Here is a 26,087-nt window from a genome sequence, read left to right as displayed (position 1 = left end):
CTCAAAGTCTAGGCCAATGATGGTGAACCTGTGGCACAGGTGCCAAAGATGACATGCCCGTCACTCTGTGGGCACAGGCTACCCTCCTCCAACTCAGTTTGTTACTAGAAAGGCAATGGGACTCCCCTCTCCCTCTCCACCATGCCTGGTGGCATTTTTCCCATCCCCCATCCCTCTTCCCAGAAGCCCAATGGAAGTGCACAGGGAGGAAGATGGGTGGCTCAGAGGCGGCAGAGCTGGAGGGGAGAAGAGAACTCAGGTTACTCCCCTCCCCCTCTCTATACTCACTGAGGACATTGCTCATTTCACCCACCCCTCCACCCAGCAGCCCAATGGGAGCACTTCCTCCCTCTCCTGTGTGGGGTAAAGGGGAGTCAAGAAGAGGGGAAGTACCTGCACTGAGGGGGGAGGGGGACAGTATGTACCCTCTGGGGGAAAGTATCTGGGTTCAAATCTGGCCTCAGATACTTCTTAGCTGTGTAACTTTGGACAAATCACTTAATCCAAATTGCCTAATCCTTGCCATTCTTCTGTCTTAGAATTGATATGTGGGGGGCAGCTGGGCAGCTCAGTGGATTGAGAGTCAGGCCTAGAGACAAAAGGTCCTAGGTTCAAATCTGAACTCAGACACTTCCTAGCTGTGTGACCCTGGGCAAGTCACTTGACCCCCATTGCCTACCCTTACCACTCTTCTGCCTTGGAGCCAATACACAGTATTGACTCCAAGACAGAAGGTAAGGGTTTTATAAAATAAAAAAAAAAAGAATTGATATTGTAAGGACTGAAATTCTCTGGAGGCTCTATTTCTTAATTTAAAAAATAATTTATTAATAGACCACTCAGGATAAACTAAATTAGCCAATGAACTCCCTTCATAGTCCAAACGTACTGTGAAGATGGGATTAACTCTACTTTTTATTTTAACCTTTACAGTACACCAAAGAAAGCACAGCTGGGCAATAGCACATGGGGGTGAGTAGGCCCAGGCCAAAGCTAGGCAGCTGGAGAAGAGAATAAGAACAAGGACAGAAGAGGGGAGATAAGTGAAAAGGAAGATGAGTGAGAGGCAGACCAATATATGTCTCTCATAACGTCATCACTCAGCCCCTCCCCTGGAGATACTTGATTGGTTAAGAGTCAACAAGAAGGCAGATTTAGAGACTTCAAGCCCCTCCTTTGTTATGTCATCACAGGAAGAGGCGGGTCTTAAGGATGCCAAGAAGCCACCAAGGGGCTGGATTGCTGCGGTCCAAAATGGCTGCCTAGAGCTTGTAGATATCATTCCCTAATCTCCCAAATTGGGTCAAGTAAGCTTCCAGCTTGGGCCCCAAATGCTGTGATTCTTTTCAAGGATCCAACTCAGTTTCTTAGCCTGGGGGGAGAAACTGTTTCAGCCTTAAATCAAACTGTTTTTCAGAGGAAGTCAAAGAAAAAATCATTTCCCAATTGAATATTAATTTCCACAATGCTAAGTTAGAAAATGAAGGTTAAAAAAAAGAAAAAAAAGTGAATGCCTGATCTCCGAAATCCTAGAGAGGTCTTCATAGGCAACTCAGGCCTCCAGACACCAACTCTGTCTCTCTCTTCATGACACCACGGCTTCTGGCCTATGCATGCACTCTGAATTACACACTCCCTCCATTTCCCCAGACCTGCCCTTTTGTTATAGTTCAGTTGTTTTTCAGTCCGATCTGACCCTTCCTAACCCTATCCTATTTGTGCAGTTTTTTGAGCAAAGATACTGGAGTGGTTTGCCATTTCCTTCCCCAGGACATTTTACAGATGAGGAAATTGAGGCAGAGTTTAGTGACTTGTCCAGGGTCACACAGATAATTAATGTCTGAGGCTGGATTTGAACTCAGAAAGATGAGTCTTCCTGATTCCATGCCCAATGCTTTATCCATTGTGCTATCTAGCTGCCCCACCACCCCTGCCTTTCTACATGTTGGTTATTTTGTCATTCCTTAGGAAGTGATGGAGACAATAATTTCATTACTCCTTAAATGTCTGGTAAGGAATTAGATTGTATTTAAACTGACTAACCCACAGCAGTTGGATCCCCATAACCCTATGATATTCTGACTGAATAGACCATGCTGGAGGTGACTGCTTTTAGAGGCTGCCCAGGGAGCCGCTGCCTAGGAATTCTAGTAAAGAGATATTTTTCATATACGGCAAATTACCGCCTATTTCCTGGGATCAAAACAAAAGATATTTTCCATCTCCGACACATTAGCCCTCCATCCACCCCCGCCTCTGTCCTGGTCCCAAGATACCCTGAGCGCCCACCCTAGGAACGTAATCAGCTCTTCCCAAGGCTGATTTGAGTGATGAATCGCCCTCCCTGCCTCCTCCCCACCATGTCATTTAATGCTGAGAATACCTTGTCCGCCTGTAATTAAATCAACCATAAATGAGCCAAATAAGAATGCACCCGAAGGTTTATCTAATTTCTTTGGTGACTTGTGACTGTGCTTCAGGATTCTTACAGACATGTTGATTGTTTCTGTCCATGTGACTCAGAGCCCCTTCCCAGTGGTCTTGGAGAGGAGGGTCAGGTCTGAGTCAGTTTGCCTGAGTGAAGGACAGAGCTGGGATTTGAACCCAGGGCTTCTGGGTTCCGTTCTCCATCTCCCTTCTCCCATACTTTGCTCACTTCTGGCTCTCCTGCGATGCTCCTGCTTTGATCTGATTGGACATGCCCTGAGTGCTCCAAGGCTATGCCAACCAAACCAAAGCTCAGGCAGACCCTGCCGGGAGCAGCCTGATGAAGGAGTGAGGACCAGGCTGGCTCATGCTGGACGAGAAAAGCTCATCAGGAAGGCGGTCGATGGCTGATCTTAATGTTTTCATTCCCAGAAACTCAGGAGTGCCCCTCTCTAAAGGGTTTGGGGCTGCCCACATCTATATGCCCACAGTCATGGTCCCTTGAAGTATCCAGACCTGTCAGTTCCTTCCTTTGGGAAGGCCCTCTCTATGGTATCTTTTAAAAGTTCATTTCTGGAGGGCAGCTAGATTGGCTCAGTGGGCAGAGAGCCAGGTTCACATCTGGCTTCAGACCCTTCCTGGCTGGGTGACCCTGGGCAAGTCACTTAATCACAACTCCCTAGCTCTTATCATTCTTCTCTCTTGGAAATGATACTTAGTATTGATTCCAAGACAGAAAGTTTTTTAAAAAAATACTTAATTTCTAACCTAGGACAAAGTGAAATTCTCCAGAGAGCTCCCACTGTGGTAGAATGAGACTAATTCTTTCAGAGGAGACTACAACAAATGTAATGAAAAACAGCATAGAAAGAGGGCAGAGAGTCCTGGACTTGTAGTCAGAAGCCTGGGGATACAAGGAGAATAAAGAAGAGTATAGCTCATGAATGGGAGAATAGATTTCTGAATAGCCTAGATGGAGTTATAAATAATGAGGAAGATAAAGTAAACATACTCTCCTAAGGAAAGGACTCCACCAATATGGAACCAGGCTCAAAGGGCCACTGAACTAGGCACACCCTTTGACCCAGCAATACCTCTACTGGGTCTGTATCCCAAAGAGATCAGAGAAAAGGAAAAGGACCCACCTGGACCAAAATGCTTTTAGCAGCTCTTTTTGACATGGCAAAGGATGGGAAACTGGGAGGTTGTCCATTGTTTGGGGATTGGGTGAATGAGATGTGGTAGATGGTTGTAAGGGAACACAATGGTGCCATAAGGAACAAGGGACAGGATGAATTTAGAAAAGTCTAAAAAGACTTCTATGAATTGATGCAAAGCAAAGTGGGCAGAACCAGGAGAATGTTGTACATTGTAACAGAAATATTGTTCGATGATCAACTGGGAAAGACTAGGAGACTCATGAGGAAAATGCTCTCCACAGCCAAAGGTGGAACTCGTGGAGTCTGAGTGCAGATCAGAGCACGCCATCTTCCACCATATAGCCTTCATGAGATTTCCATTATAAGTGTGATATGCGACTTCTATCATGACATGAGCAATATGGAAATATGTATTACATGAAAGTATGGGTATCAGACTATTCACTGCCTGGGGTGGTGGGGGTGGTGGGAGGGGAGAAAATATAAATTCTAAAATGTCAAAAAAATTGCCTAAAATTGTTTCTATGTGTAACTGAAAAAAAAATTTAATGGAAAAATAAATAAAAGTAAATAAAAATAAATAAGGAAAGGGCTCCACAAAGAATCATGGGTTATTGAAGAAGGAAGGGTAGAAGAGAACATTTTTGAGCCACACTCTTATTGAGAGAGAAAAGGGAAGGCTCAAAAGAGAGGTGAAAAAAATAACTGAAAGAAAATGAAATGAACAGTTTAAATATATACAAAGAAAAGGAGGATAAAGGAGAAACTGGAAGAGAAGGGGGAAGGAGAAAGAGAAAATGAGGAAAAAGAAGAAAAAATGAGGAAAATGAAGAATAGGAGAAGAAAGAACAAAGGAAATGAAGTTAAGAAGGAGTAAGTCCAGGCCTTGACACTTAGTTCTCTGGTTATGGAGCCTTAGATGAATGACTTAACCTGAACCTCAATTTCCTTATCTGTATAATGGGGATAATAATCCCTCTACCTTTCATGTGAATTTGCTGTTAGGAAAGTGCTTTGTAGACCTTAAAGTGAGATGCAAAGGTATGCTAGTAGGCTGTAGGAACAGCCAGAAATGAGACTAAGGAACCAGTGCTCCCAGCAGGACCAATAGAACTCAATTCTCCTTGTTATCCTTGAATTCCTTTCATGGTGGCATCATTTTGTCATGCCTGATGGAAAAAGAAAATGGGTGAGCCATTTCACGACTCAATAGCCTCACCAAAAGAGAGGAGGAAGTTTGCTGACTAATTGGGATAACATTTCAAGGTACTGTGAAAGGACTCAGTGAGCCGAAGCTACCTTCTTCCTTCTTTTTTATTTAACCCTTATCTTCTGTCTTAGAATCCATTCTAGGTATTCCAAGACAGAAAAGCAATTATGGGGCTAGGCAATGGAGGTTAAGAGACTTGCCCAGAGCCACATAGCTAGGAAGTGTCTGTGGCCAAATTTGAATCCCAAGCCCTCCAATTCCAGGTCTGGCTCTCTTATCCACTGAGCTCTCTAGCTGCTTCCTATTTTTTTTTGTCCTTTCTTTTAAATTCTTGCCTTAGAATGGATACAAGTATCTGTTCCAAAGCAGAAGTGAGGTAAGGGCTAAGTAATTGGAGTTAAATGACTTGCCCAGGGTCACACAGCTAGGAAGTGTCTAAGGCCAGATTTGAACCCAGGACCTTCCAATTCCAGGCCTGACTTTATCCACTGAGCCACATGGCTGCCCTATGTTCTTTCTAAGAGGCTATGTTCAGTAAGTAAACAGTCTAGTCGGTTGAAGAGTCTGTCTATTTGATAAATACATGTTCATTGACAATGAGACTGTGAGAAACCTGCAATCTATGACACCTCTCCAAAACAAAAGGAAAGAAAAGAAAAGACAAATAATTTGTTGGACCAATGAGTGTCTTTAAACCTCTATAATATGCATGCCTGTGCCCTTTGATAGAGAAAGAACTCAGTAGTAATGCATATGGAATACAATATGAGAAAAATAAAATTTGGTTAATAAGTAATGACCCTTAAAATTGTGTAACACCAAAAATTCTCCAATCTGCAAATAAAACAGCTGAGGCAGAGCTCTGAGCCAACAATAAAGGCACCTGGCTCTCAAGTCTGGTCTAAGACCCCAACTTGCACTAGTGCAGTGATGGTGAACCTTTTAGAAAGAAAGTGCCCAAATAGCAGCCCTCATGCTGCCTGTGAGACCCCACCTTACCCCAGACAGAGGAGGAAGGAAGCTCCCATTGGCTGGTGGGCAGAGGAGTAGAGGATGGGAGAAATGTCCTCAGGCACCTATGGAGAGGGGGAGGGGAGCAGCCCCTCTGGCATGCATGCCATAGGTTCACTAACATGGCTCTATAGTTTTATTTTTTTTAAAACCCTTACTTTTTGTCTTAGAATCAATACTAAGTCTTGGCTCCAAAGCAGAAGAGTAGCAGGGCTGGGAAATAGGAGTTAAGTGACTTGCCCAGGGTCACACAATTGGGAAGTGTCTGAGGCCAGATTTGAACCCAGGATTTCCTGTCTCTGGGCCTGGTTCTCAAATCTACTGAGCCACCCAGCTGCCCCCAGAGTATAGATTTTATACCTGTCCAGGTTCACAGCACAAATTTTAAGTTCTGTGTGTTCCAGACATCATATATATTTTCATTGGTGGATTGTGAGCCCCTAGAACACCCACTAGGCAGCAGGATAGACACATGGCAACCAGCCTTTTGTCCCCCATTCACAAGGCAACACTTTGACTACATACAGGGTAGGGTCTAAACTGGTCTAGACTAGGTTGCAAGGTCTGGGTCCAATCCCTGGTCTAGACCTTCCTAGGATGGGTCACAAAAAGGTATTAATAAAGGACTGAAGGGCTCTTCCTTTTTCTGGGGGACTTTCCACTGAAGCTGGAGAAATCTCTATCCTGCAGTAATTAAATGATCTAGTCTTAGGGTAGAAGCCTTTGTAGGAGAAGTTACAATTTAGCCTAAAAGGAAAGGATCTACTCAACTCTAAACTGAATCTGATTATTCCTAATTATATTGTGTTAAGAATTGTTGATTATCCCTAATTGCCAAAATACATATTAATGTTTGTTAATAGAAAAGGAATGTCCAAGAAATAATCACTACCCCTATGGAATTACATTAAACTAGATAATACTGATTTTAACATAAGGATAAAATCATGGATTGGTAACTCCAGTCAAATCATTTCTCACAATTGTTAAGCTCAACTGTTCCATCTTTTTAAGAGCCTTGAAGGGTTAACTATAGGATTATATAGTGGGAGGGACCCATAACTTGTCCCTTAAGACCTTTTCCTGGACAGCTTTATCTCATAGAATGCAAAGCCCTAAAAGGCTCATAGATTAGAGCTAGAGGAAATCCTAGAGGTGATCTGGGTCCAACCCTCTCCCTTTACAGATGAGAAAACAGAAGCCAAGAGAGAATTCACTTGCCCAAAGCCATTTAAGTAGTGAGGGACAGAAATGAGATTTGAACCCAGCTCTTCTGACTTTGAATCTAACTCTTTCCACTATACTCTCACTACTTTCTCATTTGAAACTATTCACTCTTCAGAACCAAGTTCAATATGATGACTACTATTGTAATAATATTTTATAGAGTATTTTAGAATTACAAAGAATTTTTTATTCATTTTCATAAAAGAATAATCTTGTAAAACCAAAACCCCAAATCATATACCCAAATAAACAAGTGATAAATCATATGTTTTCACTTACATTTCTACTTCTACAGTTCTTTCTCTGGAGGTGAATAGCATTCTTTGTCATAAGTCCCTCAGCATTGTCCTGGATCACTGAAGTGCTGCTAGTAGCAAAGTATCACACTTGATTGTTCCACAATATTTCAGTATATGTTATGTTATCAGTGTATAATGTTCTCCTGGTTCTGCTTATTTCATTTTGCATCAGTTCACCCAGGTCTTTCCAGCTCTTTGTGAAATCATTCTCCTCATCACAGAATAGGAATTATCTCCATTTTGCAAATGAGGAAACTGAAACTCAGGAAAAGCTTGGCATTTACTAATTAACACTCTCTGATGTTGAGTAAAGAACATAATCACTGGGATAGGTGGAAGATTGTTAGTGAACAGGGTCAGGTAAGTGGCCAGGAGAATCCCCTTAATGGTTAAATAAGGAAATCAAGATTAAAGTACATGGGACAATTTTAAATTAGACTCTCATAATCATAGTTTTCTAACTAATGTTGTTGTTGTTGTTGTTGGTTGTCTCTCGAACCAAGGATGACGATTGTCTTTGTGCGTTTTTGTGCACAAAGACACCTGTGCATGAAGATTTAAGTGGAAAAGTCAATGCACAGAGACAGTCCCACTTTCTCGGCGTTGGAAGCCTGGGTCCAGTGGCACAAAAAGTCGTTACACCTAGAGACTTCTAACTAATGTGACCTAAAACATATAATATTGGAGTTAATATGCTATGGCAGAAAGAATATGAAGTGGAGTTAAAAGAACTAGATTTAAATCCCAGCTGATCCTGGGCAAATCTCTTCCTTGCTCCAGGGCTCAAGTTTACTCCTCTTACTTCCTGGCCATCTGACCCTGGACAAATCACTTAACCCCAGTTATCTAGCCTTACCTCTCTTCTGCCTTGGAACCAATATTTAGTATTTATTCGGAAGGTAAGGGTTTTTTTTTTTAAGGGTTTGGAAATAATGGATATGAATCTAATGAAAATTCATTGCACCAAAAGTACTGAGAAAAGACAAGGAAAACTTGTATGAACTGATGCAGAGTGAAGTGAGCAGAACATCAAGAAGATAATTTATAGAATGACAATGTTGTTTTTAAAAAAAAGTTTTGAAAGATCTTAGAATTCTGATCACTTCAGTGACAAACCACAATTGGAGGGTACCAGTGATGAAGCATGCTCCCTAATTCCTTTCAGAGGTAATGGACAGGTGATAGACTCAAGGGGCAGGATAATGTTGGGATTGGCAAGGAAGGATATTGGAATCCTACAATTGACTGACAGGAGCTGGAATGACAGTTTGAGCAGCAAGGGATTATGGGAGAGAACCATTGGCTGGGGGGGGTGGGGGGAGGCATTCTGAAGAGTGCTGCGTCTTCAGTCTTAGAACTGAAAGCTGACAAATTCAGTTTCTGAGTGGCTGAAGGAACCCCCCTGAAGCCACGAGAGAAGAGCCTGATTTCCTGCCCTTTAATCCTGAAGCTATTTCCTCTCAAAGAAATTCCTCTACTGTTTTCCTCCATCTGCTACAAAGGATCACAGTTCCTGAGGAGGTGCTGGCCAAGACTCTCTCAAAACCAGAGCCCAGCCCTCCTGGTTCCTCCTGATTTCTCCTTGCTTTCCCTGAACTGTTCAAGATTAATTCTTTTGATAGACTAACAATCTAGATTATAGAAAGAGCAGTCAGTTGGGAAAGGGGCAAAAGCATTTGTGGACATTGGCAAAGGCCTCTTGAACCAGTTGCTGCATGAACAACTTGTCAGGGTGACCTTTTCACCCACTTCCCCTCAACCCATTACCCTATCCTTCAATAAATCCTTTAGTCTAAAAATCAGATTTGGGTTTGGCCTATTTTCAATAACAGGAAGGGTAAACCCTTGGGGACCAGACTCAAAGCTTGAGTCCTGTCCCTTCCGTGGCACATCCAGACAAGGCCTACCACATATTTCTATTGAGGAAGGTAAATTGGCAATCTTCCTCCAAGGCTGCTGACAGGGGAGACTGACATCTCATCCCCTCAGCCTTTGCTCCCAAGGGGACTCAAGAGATATAGTCTGCTTGATATCTCTTGAGGAAGAAGAGAGAGAGGAAATCATCTTTCCCTCTCTCTAGAGTTTATCTCAAAATCTTGCTCCTGCTTACTCTAGGGAGGGAGAGGTCTTGCCATTCCCCTCACTCAACAGAGTTTGCCTTACCCCCTGTTTCCTGGTCACTTGGTCTTCTCAACTCCCTACTTGTATTCATCTTAACCAGTGAAACCAATCAACCAATCCTTTTTTAAAAAAGAAGAGTCCCCCTTCTTTTTTTTACAATAAGAAATGTAGTTTTGGACATAGACGAAGTGGGAATTTGGAATTTTTTTCTCTTTACACATTTTTGTTACAAGAGTTTTGTTTTTCTTTTCTCATTTGGGAAAAGGCAAGTGGAGAAGGGAAAGATGTAGCAATAATGTTATGAAGTGAAAAAAGAAAAAAGTCATTGAAGACAAAGAATCATTTTTTAATGCATGGAATAGAACAGAAGGAAGATCTGTAGGCAACAGACAGCAAGGATATCTTTGAAAGTTATACATTGAATGTATTATATGCTTTAAAAGAAACACAGACTTTACACAATGGAGATTTGCAGTTTCACTTATAATTCTTTTTTTATTCTATTTTGAATATGGAAATATTCATTTTAGTTGAAGTTTATTAAGTTCAACATTAAATATATGTACATACACAATGTGAGAGGTTAAATTTTGGGGGGGGCAGGAATTTGATCAAAAGCCAGTGCACAATTTATTAAACGCAAAACACTTAGTTTATTATTAGGAAATATGGATAGGAAATAGGAAGGATAAAAGTGAAAGTAATCTTATAATAATTTGTAACTATACCTCAGATCCCAATCCTAACTAAATTTCTCTACAAAACTCTATATCGATCTGTCTCAGAGGGCAGTATCTTCTGCTAAGCTGAAGCCCTTACCTATTCTTCTCTACTCTCTCTGTCTGATAATATAACCACTATCTCTCTACCTTATCTACCCAAGTTATTAATAATCAATAAGGCTATTAAGGCCTTAAATTGTTTTCTCTGACTCCAACAGTCCCCAGAGAGAACAAACCACACACACTCCTCAGGGTGTGGGGACTCAGAGACAAAAGCCCTTTCCAATGGTCTGCAATTTACAAAACACACTCAGCCACACCCTTCTAATTGTCACCAACTGACAACCTGCACAGCAGGGGGTCTCTTACTCAGAAATCCTATCTCCTTTTCCACTTTTATAGGAAAAGGGAGAAATTAATAAAAACTCTCTTAACAACACATACATATTTGTGTTATATTTGTTATATTTCTGTGACATTATTTTATGGAGTTATATATGACTGATGGCTAGGAAAATATTTATCAAAAGTAAAATTCTGAATTTAAAAAGTATATATATATATATACATATACAAAATAAAGAAGAGAACATTGGTTCCCTCCCAGCTCTAAGATCCTATGTTAAATCATCCAATATAACCTTTCACTTATCAAGACACAAGGAAACTGAGGCATAATAAGGGGAAGTGATGAGAACCAATAGTCAAACTGAAACTTTTTAAAAAATTTAAACCCTTACCTTCCATTTTAGAATCAATACTGTGTATTGGTTCTGAGGCAGAAGAGTGGTAAGGGCTAGGCAATGGGGGTCAAGTGACTTGCCCAGGGTCACACAGCTAGGAAGTATCTGAGGCCAAATTTGAACCCAGGACCTCCTGTCTCTCGGCCTGACTCTCAGTCCACTGAGCCACCCAGCTGCCCCCCAAACTGAAACTGCTGACTCTCTCTCTAATGTTATTTTCATTAGTGAATGCCCAAACGACACAAAATGCCATAGCATTTTTCTACTTTACCTTATGCATACACATATATCCAAGCAATGGAAATTTCATTTCTGCTTTATTGAAAAAAGGTCTTCCACTTTGTGAAATGATTTGAATCTTAAAAAATAAACTATGAACATTAGGACTGAAGATGAAATGATATATGTCATGTGCTAATTATTACTTTATAACATTATAATTACTATTAAAAAGTTTTAAAATGTTATATTAAAAGATTAGCAATGAACATCAACATGGTGATTATTTATAAGAAAATCAGTTCATTCCAGTGCATAGATTTTACAGTTCACAATTGCCCCCCGCCCCCCACGTTCTCTTCATTCTCATCAGTCATCCTCTCATCCTCATTTACTTTTTCTGGAATATGCTCATATTTTAACAAGGCTTTGGGTTACCTGGCCTTGTATTCGGTTCTAGGGGTCCCATTTTAGGAAGGACATTGACACATTACCCAGCATGCCCAGAGGATAACAATGGGACTGGGGACTGTATCACCTAAGGATCCAATGAAGGAACCAATGCCATTTAAGTTAAAGAGAAGTCTCTGATCATAGACTGAGTTTTTGAGGAGTTGTCACGTGGAAGAAGGTTTGGATTTGCTCTACGTGGTCCCAGAGGGCAGTAATGAGTAGAAACAAGAGACAGATTTCTGTTTGACAAACTAAAGCTGTGAGGGTTACCATAAGATTGAGCCAGGTGCTCCATGATCCCTCCCAGCTTGGTTACTTTGGCTGTACACGGAGTTAATATTTGACTTTCCTGAAGTTATGAGAACAGACTAGCTGATCTTTTGAGGCATTTCCAGATCTAACATCTATGCTTTCAGGATATTTTGTTCTCAGAAATTAAACAGTTTAGCTGAGGCCAGGAGAGGGAAGAAAACGGGTCAGATCCAAGAATTATCGAAGAGGAGCTGGAGGGCCGATGAGGTACATGAGGTCCTGTTGGTACAGCTATAAATGGCTGATCCAGCCATTCTAGAATACCCTGGAACCCAACAATACCACTAGCAGGTCCAAAGAGATCAAAGAAAGAGGAAAGGGGCCCGTATGTACAGAAGATATTTAGAGCAGCTCTTTATGTGGTGGCTGGCAAAGAATTGGAAACTGAAGAGGCGCCCATCGATTGGGACATGGTTGCACAAGTGATGCTTGTTCTAAGTTATGAACCTGAGAGATGCCAAGGTTGTGAATCTGAGATGGGAAAGATGGCGGCGTCCTTGACAGGAACAGCGGAGTTTAGAAAAGGGGGATCTTAGGGCGAAGATAATGAGTTCTGTTTTGGGCATTTTGGGTTTTAAGATGCCTACAAGGCATCCATTTGGAAACAATGTTATGGGACTAGAGCTCAGGATAAAGACAAAGGCTGAATATATATATATACACAAATATATATATATATTCTATCTCAAATTCAACATTTGCAAAACTCCTACTCACACCATTATTCTAAGGAAATAGATGGATAGATACAAACATGCACATATATAAATGTTTATATGTACATAAAAGATATATATCTACACATACATATATGTATATAAACATGTAGATCATCTGAATAGCTACAATAATCAAATCCATGAGTTTTAATGGGCTGAATTATTCCATCAAACCTGGTCTCTAATAAGGACAGAGGAGAAAAAAGAGAAGAGGGTCAAGGAATAGGGACTTGCAGTATAGCCACAGTTGCCAATGCTGACCCAGCAAAGGAGATGGAGGAGGAGAATCAAGAGGAAGTATTACCATGGAAACTCAGAGAGTATCCAGGAGAAAAAAAAGGAGTCAACAATGTCAAATGCTTCAGAAATGTTAAGGAGAATAAAGAGTGAGAAAAGGTCTGATGAAATCTTAGAAGAGAGAACAGAGAAGGAGAAGGGGCCTAAGACAGAGCCCCTGGCCACAGAGAGACTCCCCCAAACCAAAGATAAAACAGCCCCTTGGAATAAAAGTGTGATTCATGTCTGTCCCCTAGTGGTCAAAATAAAATGGGATGTTTTTCCCTAGGAAAGCTGCAAAGAATTACTCATTCTGTAAAGAGAGCAGCCTCTTGTTACATTTTCTTTTACAGATCTGTTCATGAATCTGAAAACTCAAGGCCAGGCTTTCAGAAAGCAGCCTCCAAGGGCCACGCACTTAAAATATTATTTTAAATTAAATGGTTTATTAGAAACGACAACAAAAATCAGCAGAAACCGTTATTCTTACTTCTTAACTATATTTACAGTGATTCATTTCAATACAATGATATGCCATGACGTCTTTTCATTTCTTATCTCTATATTCCCATGGAGACTCAATCCATTCTCTCTTTCTATTCTTTTTTTTTTCTTAAATCTTTCCTTCTGTCTTAGATTTGATACCATCAGTTTCAAGGCAGAAGAGGGGTAAGGCTAAGCAACTAGGATTAAGTGACTTGTCCAAGGTCACACAGCTAGGAAGTGTCTGAGGCCAAATTTAGAGCCAGATCCTCCTGACTCCAGGCCTGGTGATCTATCCACTGTGCTACCTAGCTGCCTCTTACCCATTCGTTTTTGTTTCCCATTTCTTTATAGAATGTGATCCTAGTCAAAGTAAATACCATTATTCTAGTTCTGTGTTTTTTGATAGGCATTATTTCTTGAAGTTTTTTTCTCCTAGATTTCTTTGTACTCTTTGTGCTTGTCCTCTTGTTTACTTTATGGCATACCTAACAACAGTTACAAAAATAATCATGCTCTTTGTCCTAACAATTTCATAGTTACAAATATGCTCTCTAAGTGTTATCAAGTTACAAAGAACCAAAACAGAGCTGTCTGTTCAGATATTTTTGTTATAAATGCAAAAAATTGGAAGTAATCCAAATAGTCAACAATAACCGTTTAACAGATCATGGTACATTGACGTAATGGAAGACTTCAGAGATTTCTTTCAGAATTTCTTTTTATGCTTCTCTCTTCACGTGGGGTTAAATATTCAAATGGTCATGGCATGACTGATGGCCTCTTTAGGCTGATCATGTGCCAGAGATGAAGGGTGACAGGTGGACAGCCAGAGGGCTCCAGGGCTATTTTCCCATGTCAGGAAGAAATTGAGGAAGGCTTCCAGAATGGTGGGTGAACCAACCCCCTGTGAACTGATGGTGCAGGACATGCCCATTTATGAGGTCATCCATCCATTTGAGTAGCTCTATAATGCCATCACTGTTTCCATTTTTTAAAAATCAACATTATATATGCTAAACAGATGACTGAGGCATCTACAAAAGGTTTCTTTGCCTCCTCTGACCAATCAGTCAATGTGAAAGCACTGGTGTGGGCTCATGAAGTATGGCTTGGTATGGATAGGGATCTGCAGACTACCTAGAATCTGAGGTAGCTGTCCCACGTGAGGCAGCTAGCTGGAGCAAAAAGGATAGAGTTCTGGGCCTGAAGTCAGGAAGATCTGAATTCAAATCTGGCCTCAGATACTTACTAGCTCTATGACCCTGGGCATGTCACTGAATCTCTGTTTGCCTCAGTTTCTGCATTTGTAAAATTAGATTCATAATAGTACCCACCTTGAAGAGTTGTGGTAAGATCAAATGAGATATTTGTAAGCACTTAGCAGGGTAACTGACACCTTGTAGGTGCTATATAAATGCCAGCCATTGTTGTTGTTGTTGTTGTTGTTGTTGTTACTATGGAGTCAAAGAGGCGAAGATGAGGAGGGGGCAGCCTTACACCAGGGGGAACAGTTTGCACAGGAGTCTTCTCTAGGCTTCAGCTGCCACTTCTGGGTAGAAAGTCCAGTTTGGATAAGACAGTCTTTCAGGTCCCTTTCAGCTCCAAAAGGAATCATCCATGAAGTAAATCTCGAATAAGATAATGCCTATAAAACACTTCTTCCCCTTACCTTATTCCCTTCTGTTTGGGTCCTGGGTGCTACTGTGAAAAAGCTATAATTTGCAGACTCTATTCCATACCTCCAGGGAGGTAACTCATGGAAAGAGCTCTTTACACTGTTTCCCAATAAAGGACAAGATAAACTCTTACTATGACTCAGAAACTTTCTGTAGACCATAAATTGCATCTCTGAAGGGTGGATGTCCTGTTGGCTCCTTCCCTCAGAGGGTGACCCTTCCTGACTGCCTTTCAGTGTGGGGTCTTCATCTTACTTGAGGATGGAGGGGTGAGACGGAGAAAAAGGAAAAGGAGTTATTTGCAACTTTCCATCCACTGACTAGAGTTTCCAAGGGGAGTTGTCCAAGAGCACTGGATGTCATCCAGGGAATCTTGTGAGTCAAACTGGCCAGGAGCCTTCACTTCAGGAACCAGGACTGGCTCTTGAGGTGGTGATCTGAAGGGAGTCAGTCCCTTCTGAAGGGAGGGCAAACCTGGTGAGAGAATCGAGGGTTTACTCTCTGCTGGCCTTCGCTTTTGCCCTGCAGGAAAGGAGAAGAAAGAATGAGCAAATTAGCCAAATGAAGTACATTTAAGATGAGAATTTTTTTTTTTAATTTTAGAACCCTTACCTTCCATCTTGGAGTCAGAAGAGTGGTAAGGGCTAGGCAATGGGGGTCAAGTGACTTGCCCAGGGTCACACAGCTGGGAAGTGTCTGAGGTCATAGTTGAACCCAAGACCTCCCGTCTCTAGGCCTGGCCCTCAATCCACTGAGCTACCCAGCTGCCCCCTAAGATGAGAATTTGAGGAGAGGAAGAAAGGCTTATTGACTCTAGGGTTTCAACTCACACCCAGTGAAAGGGAAAAGATGGGAAATGTTTCATGTTAGAGGGATTGTGGAAAGGACATGGATTGAATATACTTCTGGTAAAGCTATCAATGAGGGAAGTTAGGTGGCTGTATCTAGAGTTCAAATCTGACCACTGACATTTGCCAAATGAGTGACTCTGGACAATCCACTTAACCCTGTTTGCCTCAATTTCCCCACATGTCAAATGAGCTGGAGAAGAAAATGGCAAGCCATTCCAGTACCTTTGCCAAGAAAACCCCAAAAGAGATCACCAAGAGACTGAAAGGACTCATCAACAGCTTGGTCAAGTCATCCAGGAAAAATAAAAGGCAGAAAGGTCTCATATACATCCAAATCTTTATAGCAGCACTTTCTGTGGTATCAAAGAACTAGCAACAAAGTTGATGTCTGTGGATTGGGAAATGGCTAAGCAAATTGTGGTCCAAGAATACAATTTCTGGGCAATAAGAATTATGAAAGCTACAACATAGGAATACTTACATGAACTGGTGCAGAGAGAATTAAGCAAAATCAAGACTCTAACATATACAGCAACTACAACATCATAAATTGAAAGAACAGAGAAATGGAAACTGCTATGCAAGGATAATAGCCTGCATCGTGTTGCCCTCGAGGAAGAAACACAGGAATGCACATCCCTCCCTTCTTTGCCTCAGTTTAGTATGAAGGGAAGATGGGATGATGGGTTTGGAATACAGTGTAAGCTTTCAGATAGAGATGAAGTGTTGGTTAGTTTTACTGAGAAGCTTTTCTCCTCAATTTCCTTTTTTATTTTTTATTATGAGAAATTGTTTTCTGGCTGTGGAGAAGGTAAGCAAGTATTGGGAACTTAAGGTAACAAAAACAAAAATTCATTTTAAAAAATCAATGAAAAGAAAAAAAAGATAATCATAAGTTAATGTGATTTTTTTCCCCCTTTATTGTCTCTTTCTGTCAGTTCAGAACCTGTCAATGCCCACTAGGTTGTTTACTTCTTTCCCATCATCCCTAGCAGTTCTGCTATTTTGGCCAACCTTATTTTTAGCTGCTGCAGGCTAATCCCTCGCCAGCCCCACAGTATTGCAAGCTGGTGACTCAGCTATAGGGTCCCAGATGAAAATGGTGAGGATGGGACCCCAAACCAGCCATCTCAAATGGTAATCTTGTTGACAAGGGGGGAAATACCAGGGGCACCTCCCCGTCACAAGGATGGGGTTACCTATTTCTAGCTGATAGACTCAGCTGCCTGCCTTCTGGCATACCATCTATGACAGCCCTGAGCTGTTGCTAAGAAGACCAGGCTGGGGTACAGTCCAGACTCTCCACCTAGGGGCCTGGGGAATTTGGGCAGCCTTCCATATCCCAGAGTTCTCCAGTTCCTCAACTATAAAACAGACTCAATGATCCCTTCTAAAGGATCTAAGGAAATGAGAGAGGCCTCTAGTCCTCTGGCTATATGCTCTGAAGGAGATTTATGGAATCAATCAACAAACATTTCTTTTGTACCTGTTATGCACCAAACATTGTACTAGGCACCGGGAAGAAAAACACAGAGAGTTTACATTCTATTAAAGGGAGACAAATACAGAATAAATACAAGGTCGTCTAGGGCAAGGGTGCTAGAGAAGTTTGGAGGATCATGAAAGGTTTCAGAGAGAAGCTTGGGCTGGGTTTTGAAAAAAGTGATTCTACAAAGGGAGAAAAGGAGGGAGGGGCGGCCAATGCAAAGGGAAAGAGATGGGAGATGAAGGCTATGTTTAAGGAACATTGTTCCAAAATGAAGATAGTCTGGTTGGACCAAAACATGCAGGAAGGGGAGTAATATCTGAGGCCTGAAAGAGGTTGGAGCCAGGCTGTGAAGGGCTTTTAAAGTCAAAGGGATGTGTTTGTTACCTTCCATCTTAGAATCAAGATCAAGTATAGATTCCAAAGCAGGGGACTAGTAAGGGCTAGGCAAGGGAGGGTAAGTGACTTGCTCAGGGTCACACAATTTTTTAAAAAAGATATTTTATTTAACAATTACATGTAATGGCAATTTCCCACGTTTTCTGAAGTTAGGTGATCCAAACCATCTCCATTCCTCCTTTCCCTGCCCCTTCCTGGAAATAGAAAACAGTTTGATCTAGGTTATACATGTATTATCATGTAAAACACATTTCCATATTGTTCATTTTTGTAAGAGAATAAACACATAAAACCAATTCCCCCCCCCCCCCAAATAAGCTAAAGTGAGAAATCGTCCACTTTGATCTACAGCTCTTTCTTTGGAGGTACAGAGCATCCTCTGAGACATGCATATTCTTATGGTGGGTGTTTTGTCCAGGAGGCGATGGGAAGCTAGGAATTTGAGGAGTAGAGGAGTGATATGGTCAGATTAGTAGTTGAGAATAACATTTTTGGCAGCTATGTGGGGGATGGACTGGTGTGGGAAAAGTCTTGAGGCAGGGAGGGCAAGCAGAAGGCTGTTGCAATAATGTGGGGGAGAGGTGATGTTCCTAGCACACAGCCCTCATCTCCTCCCAGAGTGTTCCCCCTGGCTATCTGTCTGTCCCCACTGCCTGGAACATTCTCCCTCCTCATCTCCACCTCCTTGCATCCCTCAAAGCTCAGCTCAAAACCTGCTTTCTGCAAGAAGCCTTTCTCCTTAATGATCCCCCTTAATGCTCGTGCCTTGCCTCTGTGGATTATTCCCATTTGCTCTTGTTTACACAGAGCTGTTTGCATGTTACCTCCTATTAGAATGTGAGCTCTCAGAGCAGGGACTGATTTTTGTCCCTTTTGGGGTTAGCACTGAGCCTGGTACAAGTGGGCATTTATTAAATGCTTGCTTACTATCCAAATTAACAGAGAAAAAGGGTGAGCAGCAGGGAGAGGCTAAAAACTGGATACAGATGGAAAGACCCAGACCAGACAAGGCAGAATCTCTTAGGAGGTGGGGAGGTGGAGGGGCTGCCAGATGATGAAATCCGAGATCTACAGAAAATACTTTATCCATAAAGGCAGAGAGACAGGCCTGGTCAGTTTCAGCCCTGGTCAATTTCCTTCCTGGGAAATAGATGGAAGTAGAAGACTTTTTCCTCTCCTAACTTATTCAATTCCATATTTGTTGCACACACACATACCTAGTTTAGAAAATGTCCTAATGTAGTCAGCCTACTGAGGCTGCTAAGTGGCACGGGGCATTCAGCAATGAACTTGGCTTTCTGGGAGTTCCAATTCAATAAAGACACCCACTAGCTATGTGAACCTGGACAAGTCACTTAACTTCTGTCTCAGTTTCCTTATGTCAAAGTGGAGATGATGATGATCACCCCTATCTTCTAGGATCAGGATATAATATTTGTAAAGTGCTTTCTGAACACATGTTTAAATGCTACTTATTAATATTATAGAACACATACAAAAACTTGTAAAACAAAACTCCAACCATTGCTTTTTTGAAAGCTTTGTGTGCTATGTGTGGAGTACAAAGCCAGGCTCTGGGATTACAGGCACAAATGAAACAGTCCTTGCCTCCCAAGGAGTTTACATTCCACTGGGGTTTAGAGGGAGGAATAGCATGCCTTAAAAACATTTTTTTCTTGCCCTTACTTTCTGTCTTAGAATGGATACTATTAGTGCCAAGGCAGAAGAGTGGTAAGGGCTAGGTAATTGGGGTTAACTGACTTTTCCAGTGTCACAGTCAGAAAAATGTCTGAGACCAAGTTTGAACCCAAGACCACCCACCTCTAGGCCTGGCTTTCTATCCACTGAGTCACCTAGTTGTCACCCCCCAAATAAGTAAATTGAAAATCTATTAAGCCATTGAGTGGGAGAAAAAAACACTCATAAGGATGGGGGCTCGGGCAGTCCTGGAAAGCCACCCTGGAGGCAGTGACACTCACTCTGGGCCCAGAAGGGAGACAGATTCTTAGACACTATGGTGAGACAACTCCCAAGGACTCGATGAAAAATGTTATCCACCTCCAGAGAGAGCTTGGAGCACAGGCAAAGCATTTTTTTTTTTGCACTCAAATTCTCTAGCTTTTTCTTTCCCCAGCATGGCTAATGTAGAAATACTTGGCATGGGGTTATCAGACTGTATTCCTTGTTTTCTAGATAGGTGGGGAGAGGAGGAAAGAATTTAGAACGTTAAATAAAACATTTTAAATTAAGAATGAAAAAAAAGAGAAAGTGATAGGGAGAGAAAGCATTTCAGGAATGGGCCTTGACAGCTGTTGAAGAAAAACAATACTAACCCTGAACTATGTGGTTTAGGCTTAAGGCAGCCAGGAACAATTTGCGTTAATTGAACCTTCCCCTAAACTTTAACCTAATGGGGCCATTTCTAGGTTGGAAAAGGCAGTCCAGAATAGCCGGGTTCTCCAGGCCCTCAAAGGGAACTCAGGTGACATTTATAGGAACACAGAACCAGGAAAATCTATCTCAAAATGGAGCCAGGGTGGACATTCCAGAGCAGAGCAACCAAATCCCTGTCCCATTCCTTCTGGGCCACTCCCAGAGTTAAACAAAGAGGTCTCCTCCCTGCCATCTTGATCTTAATCCTGGGTCTCTGGAGAGAGCAGGTGGGTGGGGGCCGGCCTGAGGCCCCAGGATTTATCTCTTATCAAATCACTTTGGGGGCCAGGAGGAGGGAAGGGAAAGGCCAGGCAGAACTTGGAGTTAAATGTGATTAATTTATTTTTCTAAGAAAAGTTTTTTTGTTCTTTTGTTCCAATCTATTTCCCTCCTTTCCCAGAAGTCCCAGTAGGGCTTTGGAGAGAAATATTTTAATCCTCTTTCTGAATTCAAATCTGCCTCTTCTTAACTGTGTGACTCTGGGCAAGTCACTGCACCTGTTTGCCTCTGTTTCCTCATCTGTCAAATGAACTGGAGCAAAAAACAGCCAACCATTCCAGTATCTTTGCCAAGAAAAATTCAAATAGGATCATGAAGAGTTGGACACAACTGAAATGACTCAACAACAACAATTATTATTATTTTAAACCATTACCTTCCATCTTGGTTATTGGTTCCAAGGCAGAAGATTGGTAAGAGTTAGGCAATGGGGGTTAACTGACTTGCCCAGGGTCACATAGATGGGGTCTGAGGCCACATTTGAACCCAGGGTCTTTGGTCACTAGGCCTGACTCTCAACCCACAGAGCCATCTAGATGCTACCAATGATTTTGTAATATTTCTAGATAAATTCAGAAGACAGTTTTCCTCTATATTGCATATACAAAGGCAAGGAGGTAGGAGATAGGGTGTTATACACAGGGAAAAAAGGTTCATTTGTATTGAACAGTGTACACAAAATGGAGCCATTTTGAATGGGCCTAAAAAGATATGTTGAGCCAGATTATGTGGGAAATGTTGGTTTTTTCGATCTGGAGGTCACAAGGGGGTTGGGGGGGGGGGGCGTGCCACTTTGTTAGCTGTGCCGATGTAAGCTTGGGAGAAATCAGAGGGGAATGGAAGGAGGCCTGCATGAGGGGATGGAGAAAAGGGGAGGCTAGAGAGGCAGAAGCAGGGTGGGAGCTAAACTAAACTCTGCAGTCTGTGTTTCAACTGGAGTCTATCAGAAACAACTGATTAACATTCGGGCATTTCGGGAGATCCACCGGGATGGGGGGACAAGAAGGGACGGGGAGAGCCCCGGCCCAAGGAGTCTTTCCTCTTGGTGTCCTGCCTGCTCTAGACCCAGGGGAAGCCTTGCTGAGCCTGAGGCCAGGGCCCTGGGATGGGAACCCTTCAGGGCCAGCTCTCCCCTGCTCGGCCTAGGTAGACAGGCTGGCCCCTGACCTGGAACTGAGTATACAAAAGGCTCCTGAGAACAGAAATCTTTCTCCTTCCCATGCAGCTTGCTGGTGGAGAGGAAGAACCTCTGTGGACCCCCAGGCATGGGGAAAGGCAATACCGGGGTGCTAATAGGCCCCCAGATTGTTTCTGCTTCTTGAGTTTGTGGTTGTTCTGCATATGAGTAAGAATCTGAGACAGAACAGACCAGCTTCTAACCGGGAAAAGAGGTCCGGCCACTGCGGCCGGGCAGGGAAGCAAGGTCCAGTTCTGAGGAAGGCAGCCCTGGAGAGGCCAGGAAGGGGGAGAGCCAATGGTCCAACAGGAGGAAGTGGGAGGGGTTGGAAAGTTGGGGGGTGCAGAGAGGGGGGAAGGTCCCAGACATGGCCTTGGGGGGGATATTTTCATTATTGCAATCTTGCTTATTTTCAATAAACATCCCTTTGTTAAAGTGAAAGGGGAGCCCCAGATCAGAGTTCTAATAATAACAGTGAAGAGATACCTGGCCACTTGCTATTGGGCAGCACATACAGGCTGAGAGAGCAGTATTTTAGGAGAATCGCCCCCCCACCCCACCCCACCCCACTCTGAGGACCCACCTGCCAGTACAAGGAAGGGTTGGAGCAGCAGCTTCAGAACTTGGGCTGCCTATAACAATTTTTTCTTCTGAAATTAACAAACTATATTTCATATGTAAATATCAGTAGATAATATCATATATATTGTCACGTGGAATCTAGAGGCCCCCCCAAACTTGTAGCCCAGAAAGATTTAATGACCCCCAGTGTACTTAGCTTGAAGGTGAAAGCCCCAGGTTTGACCCGGAGGGAAAGTCCAACCTCAGAGTCTCAGAATGACAATAGACCTTAAAGGAGTTCAAGTGGGGATAGCTAATCCCTTCAGGTGTCAAATATCTCTTTTGTCCTAATGGTTTCTCCCTTTAGGCCAAACTCCTTTACCCAGGAGGCCCAGCCCTTTTGTGTCCACCGTAAAGCATCAGCCCCTCACTGTTATTCCTGTCTGGGACTCCTCATTTTCCTTTGTTACCCTTGTAAAGTCAATCCACTCATCCTACAACCCCACCTTCCCTAGAAAGGGATTTAAACTTCCCACTTTAAGGGCTCCTCAGAATTGTCCAATCTAGCTCAGTTGGCGTTTCCAGGGGTCACAGACCAGAGCAACTAGAGTTCAATCCTCCATGTGGAGGCCTAATCTAGCACTGAACCCTTATATTCCTAACTAAAGAACTATTTAATAGTTCTGTGTTTTTTCAAGTTAATATATATGCAACTGGCGTCCCATGCCCCATGTGCCACAAACTCTGCGCCTCGGTCTTTGGATTTCAAAGCCACATGAGGGTACATCAATAGAGGATAATGCACAAAGACAATCGTCATTCTCGGCTTCCAAGAGACTACTACTATATATGGAATAAATACCAAATAAAATTGAATAACTGAAAAAGAGGGTTTGTCCGTGAGTGGCTGTTATCATGGCCTCCTTTCTCTGGCCCTTCTCATTTCCAAAGTTCGAGGCTCTGGGCCCTATGAAAAATGCCAGACCTTCTTCTCTTGGGAGCTTAGCTATTATAAGGTGGGGAAAAGGAAAGATACAGACAAGTCTTCAGGAAGATTCCAAGGCCCGAAAGGAACTCATTCAGCCAAAAGGAGTTTGGGAAAGAGGCCCAGGGAGAATGTCTGTCCCCAGGAGAGAGTAAGAGGAATATTTGGGGGAGGAGCAACCATAGAGTGTTTTGAGGTGCCAGTAAGTCTTTGAGGTGGAGATGCCCAATAAGTAGTTGGAAATGGAAACCTACTATATAGTTCTGAAGTTTAAGGCTGGCCATATATAAGTGTGTAATTTAATTTTTTCAATTAACAAGTGTTTCTCTCCTCACCATTCAAGTGCCATCCCATTTGAGCAAAAAAAAAAAGAAAGAAATCTCTCATTACAATTATGCATAGGCAAGCAAAGGAAATTTCCCACATTGGCCTGACCATGTCCAATTCTTTATATTGAGTCCAAAACTTGTCAGGTGGTGGTGAGGAACATGTTTCTTTTTTTTTTCCTTTAAGACAGTCTTAAGAAAAAAGGACAAGGTCTAGGCAATGGCTCAAGGCCCTCGGCAAGGAATTGTCTGAAGTCACATTTGCATCCAGGTCCTCCTGACACCAGGCCTGGTGCTCTCTCTATTGTACCACCTAGCTGCCCCACTTCATGACTTTAATCACGCAAGGCCCCTTTGGTCTCTGGGGCTCAGTTTCCACATCTGCAAGATGAGAGGGTTGGACTTCACTTTTTGTCCAACTTCCTTCCACTTCTAAATCTTAGAGGATCCCCAGGTTTTCTGAGAGGAAAACCCTTTGTGAACCTTAAAATGTTACTGAAATAGCTTTGTAATAATGAAAAGTAAACTCCTTGAGGGTACTCGATTTCTTCCTTTTTGTAGCCCCAGAGCACAATACTTTCATTGTTCAGATCTCAAACACCTACTATGTGCCAGGCCATTTGCTAGACAGGGGATATAACCACAAAATGAATTCCTACTCAGTTCCTAGAAATTTATATTTAAGTGGGGGAGAAAAACAAGAGCATTAAAAAAAACATTTTCAGCAAAATTATAAAAATTATATATGGATATAAATTAAATACAAGCTAGCCTGGGAGAAAGGGCCCAAGCAGCTGTTGGAGGAATAGGGAAGACTTCTTACAGATGGTGTCTGAACTGCATTTTAAAAGGATGAGACAATGAGGGGCAAGTGGGGAAGGGCTGTGTTCCATGGAATGGAGTTTGGGCCTAGGGTTTGCTGGAGAGCCTAATTTTTAAATTTTCAGTGTGAGCATTTTACACTGAAGAAATTGGCCAGCACTACAAATTAGGGCATGATTTATTGTTTTATTGATTGTTTAGATTTTAGAAAGTGGTGGAGAAAATGTTAACAGATTAATCTCCAAGCATGTTGTGTGTTTTATCTGGGACTTCCACCAGCCCGATAGTACAAGGCTGAGGTATAGTCCTCCCAAGGGAGGCAGGGGATAGACTATCTAGAGGACTAGAGATGGTTTAGTTTGGCCTCTTGTCTTCCACAATAAAATATAAAAACTCCTTGAGGGCAGGGATTATGTTTTCCTTATTGCCATAGTGTGCCAGCTTCAAGTTCTCCTCAGTCTAATCCATTCTCCATTAACCCCTCCCCCCCCCTTTGATTTTCCTAAATTGAAAGTATGATCTCATATCATTCCCACACTCCATAAACTCCACCTCCATGGGCTCCCTGTTCCCTCCAAGATCAAACCCAAAATGCAGTTTGGCATTCCAAGTTCTTCAAAACCTAGATCCCTCCTAGACTCCCTGGTACATAGACCTCCATCCAGTCACACTGACCTCCTGCCTTAGGTTTAGACGGCTCTGGACTCATTCCCCATACCCAGACTCCTCTCCCTCCTCCACTCACAATGCTGACCTCTAACTTCCTTTAAGTCCCAACTAAAATCTCTCCTCCACCCCCTCTAAATTCCATCTCATCTTTTTTTTTTTAACCACTTATCTTCGGTCTTAAAAACAATACTGTGTATTGGTTCCGAGGCAACGGATTAAGTGACTGACTCAGGGTCACACAGCTGGGAAATGTCTGGGGTCAGATTTATCTTCTATAAAGCCTATATCTTATATATACAAATAGCGCCTTCCCCTCCCCCCATTAGATTGTAATCTCCTTGAGGGAGGAGAGTACCTTTCGCCTCTGGTAGTCCTCTCCCCTCCCATAATGCCTGGCACTCGTAAGCGACTGATAAATGTTTATCGATAATGGATTGTTTGGATTCCGTAGTTATCAATGGTTTGGAGGTTCTGAGTGTAGCCAATGAGCCTGAAGAATAGGGTGTGGAGGGGTCTCCCTCCACAAAGGGGTCTAGACTGCGCCCTTAGGGGCACTGGGAGGGAAAGTGATTTGGATAGGTTCCCGAAGGCCTTAAACCTAGGTCCGTCCTCACACCCAAGCCACCCTCTTAGCTGTAAAGGATAATGTTGACCCCATGGCTCGGTCTCTGCGGCAGTGCCAGGGCTTAATACATCAATGTTTGCCATTTCTTGTGCCAGTGGATACACAGTGGGTGCCCAGAAAACGTCGGTGCCACCAGTAGGCCCTTAATAAGTGAACGTTGACAAGGGCACACGGGAGAAGCTCTTAAATCGAGAGCTGCCAGCTTCACTCTAACCGTCGGCTTCCCAACCGTCTTCCAAGGGCCCCTCCCCCTCAACTGAGCCCGCGTGCTCCAACGCAGAAGCAGCAGCTGCAGCTGCGCGAAGGGTGCGGTGGGGGGAGGGGGCGTTACGGCGGGTGGGGGGAGGAGGGAGTGGGGGCAGAGGCAGCGGCGGGCGCGCGGGTCCTCCTGGACTTGGGGGGCGCTCTGGCCC

At 42.8% G+C, this 26,087-nt stretch overlaps 1 long non-coding RNA gene across 1 annotated transcript; it reads right to left on the bottom strand.

Annotated features, from left to right (window-relative positions):
- Positions 1 to 11,220: 11,220 nt before the first annotated feature.
- LOC130453856 (uncharacterized) lies at positions 11,221 to 26,043 on the bottom strand. The gene is made up of 2 exons (XR_008911486.1): positions 19,777 to 26,043; positions 11,221 to 17,991 (listed from the first exon to the last, which is right to left on the bottom strand). It is a non-coding gene; the product is annotated as an uncharacterized LOC130453856 (long non-coding RNA).
- Positions 26,044 to 26,087: the final 44 nt, after the last annotated feature.

The sequence above is a fragment of the Monodelphis domestica genome, chromosome 4, assembly GCF_027887165.1.
Source record: "Monodelphis domestica isolate mMonDom1 chromosome 4, mMonDom1.pri, whole genome shotgun sequence".
In the NCBI taxonomy this organism is placed as follows: Eukaryota; Metazoa; Chordata; class Mammalia; order Didelphimorphia; family Didelphidae; genus Monodelphis; species Monodelphis domestica.
The sequence above is the reverse complement of the archived record's forward strand: the minus strand, read 5'-3'. Positions and strand labels throughout refer to the sequence as shown.